This window comes from Poecilia latipinna, unplaced genomic scaffold, assembly GCF_001443285.1.
Source record: "Poecilia latipinna isolate Pla-1442-1.1 unplaced genomic scaffold, P_latipinna-1.0 Scaffold3776, whole genome shotgun sequence".
In the NCBI taxonomy this organism is placed as follows: Eukaryota; Metazoa; Chordata; class Actinopteri; order Cyprinodontiformes; family Poeciliidae; genus Poecilia; species Poecilia latipinna.
The window spans coordinates 1-2,864 of NW_015116392.1; the positions used below are offsets into that span (position 1 = coordinate 1).

At 40.9% G+C, this 2,864-nt stretch overlaps 1 long non-coding RNA gene across 1 annotated transcript in view; it reads left to right on the forward strand.

Annotated features, from left to right (window-relative positions):
• The first annotated feature begins 2,525 nt into the window (after positions 1 to 2,525).
• Positions 2,526 to 2,864, forward strand: part of LOC106941631 (uncharacterized) — a 19,449-nt gene continuing 19,110 nt past the window's right edge. Inside the window, exon 1 of the long non-coding RNA XR_001423420.1 lies at positions 2,526 to 2,635. This is a non-coding gene — a long non-coding RNA (uncharacterized LOC106941631). The remainder of the gene's footprint in view (positions 2,636 to 2,864) is intronic.

Sequence of the window (2,864 nt, forward strand, 5' to 3'; positions counted from 1 at the left end):
AATAGATGAAAAGAACCCCTATAAAGAAAAAGGGCAGTTGTTGGACATATGATTGAACATAATACAAATGATTAAACACAGGCCGTTGTGACCAGTGGAGTTTTAAATGTTTAAACTCTTTGCAGGTTACAGCTGGAAAAATTAATACTTGTATGAACAGTACAATCAAACTCAGGTGGAGTGAAATTACAGCTTTCTGCTCCTGGAAATGACTCCGGCGTCACTCAAAGTGAAAGCATTTTAGTGCTGTCACTTCATGTTTCGGCTTTAGTGCTCACACACTGACATGGATACATGTTAGACAAATTGTAGCTTCTTCTATACACAAAGCATGACTACCTGCTAAACGGCTGGCATGTAGTGAGGGAACAGCCACTCTCAAGGGGAAGGCCCACACTAAGGGGCCCTAACAGGCCAGACTTGGCCGAACAGAAAACATAATATAAACCCAAAGCAGTATGGTTCAGCCATCAGTGTGAATCAGCATCTAATTTACACATTTCCATGACAGACTGTCAGGCCGTAGTGAAGATGAGACGTATTGACAGGCGTCAGTCACAGGAATGTGTGGAGAAGCTGTAGGTGAAAGGTTTTGTGAAGGACAGAGGCTGTTAGGCGGCATAGTTACTCTGGACTCCTGGTCCTGTCTAGACGCCCCCCTTAAACCCTAAACCCCCACCACTGGATGTCTGCTGGTACCGATTTAGGTTGTTTTCAGACATCTGGGTCGGCCATTTATAGACACTGTCCTTCTTTCTGAATCCTCAACAGGGAGGCAGGATTACTGATGGCAGCCGGCATGCTGACCTTAACACCCCGGGAAAATTGGGAAAATGGGCCAGTTAAGGTGACTCTTGCTTATTTCTGGCTCATAATAGATCTGCTGTCTGTGTATCAATAGTTCCCCTTTACAAGACCTGATTAAGATGAAAAAATGAATGAATAAGTTTAACAAAGTTGACTACAGCTGCTAACAATGTCATCAAGCAGTCCTACAGTATAAATGTGGCTAAATGGGAGGACTGGGAGTACTTCCAGTGGGCTGCTGGGCTTTTTGGGCCACAGGGGCTTAGCTTTCAATTAGCTTTCATGTGTACCATGTGACTACAAAGGGCCAATCACACGGGCTGATCCCAGGCTACTGCAGCATTTAAAGGAGAAGTGTCATGTATTTTCCAGGCACAGAGTGCAATTATATTATAGCACTATCAAGCAACTATGTTAAGTTCAACTATTGTAAAACTATATATAAAAAATATGACGGAGGAGAAATTACAAACTAATGCAAACTCAGTTTTCAGGAAGTCATCACATCATGGCTTTTTACCAGCATTTCGCTGAGAAGTATCTCCTATAAGGAGCTCAGCTGATGGGCAGCTGGTGTTTAATTGCTGCTGGCTAGTCTGAAGAAACTGAGTGGGGGATTGGATTCATCAGGATTTGTGGATGAATATATAACTATAGGCTATCATCAGCATAACAGTGGAAAATTATCTCACGTGGTCTGGTAATTTTACTAGTTGGAAGCACTTAAGCAAACCCATGACATGATCTGTTTCTGTTTAGTAAAGACAGATTAATGACATCTAAAATGATAAAAGGAAACAGTCCAAACAGAGATCAGGTTCTACAGTTACCTTCAGTTCCTTTCACTAACTGAATATGAATGTTTAGATCAAACAAAGGAAATATTTACATTGCGTATTTGCAGATGCAACATGAATGACAAAGTACCGCCGACCTCAGACCTTTTCCTTTAGATGTCAATGAGAACTAAAGGAACATTTAAATGGCCAAGTCAAAATTCCAAATGAATCATGCTACTCTGGTCTCCACGTCTCTGAACACCAACACAATTAAACTGGGGGGAAAAAAAAGGATTACTACATGGACTGGAAGACGCAGTAGATGCTCGGGTGCACAAGAGAGTTCATGCTGAGTTCATTGAAGCGCCTTGTGAAGTAAAAATGAACTGCAGGAAAGAGGCAGCCCACTGCTCTGGCCTTTTAACCCAGAAACACCTTTGACACATTTCAGCTTCGAGAATTCTTTGGTACTTTAGACAAAAAGTAAGAAAAAAAAAAACCCTGCTTGGTATTCCTTGGACATTCAGTACTTCCTGACAATTGAATTAGTTTTTTGTAAGGCTTTTGAACGATGCAAAATACAGCTTATGAGGGCTCCAAATATTCTAGCGGATATCATGTGACATTGCTTTAATATTTAAACGTAAAGTTGTTTTCCTCACAATGCCATCTGTTTTATAAAGTCCATCAATTCCAAAAGCCCCATAGCACGACGCTCCCATCCTCTTACTTCAAATTTGTTCTCTCCAGGCCTCTTCCTTTTTCTCCCAGATGCAACAAAGGCCACTATGGAGATCAATGTTATATTCAAACCACAGAACATTTCTATAAAAACTGAAATATTTGTCCCTGAGTTGAGTTCACTTACAAACTGTAATCTGACCTTTTATGTTGTTTTTGAAGTAAAGGCTTCTTCCTCCCCCGAGTAAAGACCTTGTCATGTGGAGAAATCTACTTTGTCTGATAACACAAATGGATCTCTATTTACTGCATGACGAGCACAGTGCAGTACTTTATGACAGTATGACCTTAAGAAAGACTGTTTCCCGGTAAGCTAACAATGCTCTAACACTGAGGTCTAACACACTGTTTTGCATTCTGACCTCTGAGTGAGCGTAATGCACTTAAATAATGCAGCACCATCACCCCATCATTCACAAGGGAGCATTCAAATAGAACTTACTGAAGTAAAAAATGTTAGTTTACTGTAGCTTCCAGGCTACCAGCTAGCTACCCCACTGAAAAAAGTGAAAATAGCAACAGAAAAAAGAGTTGTGC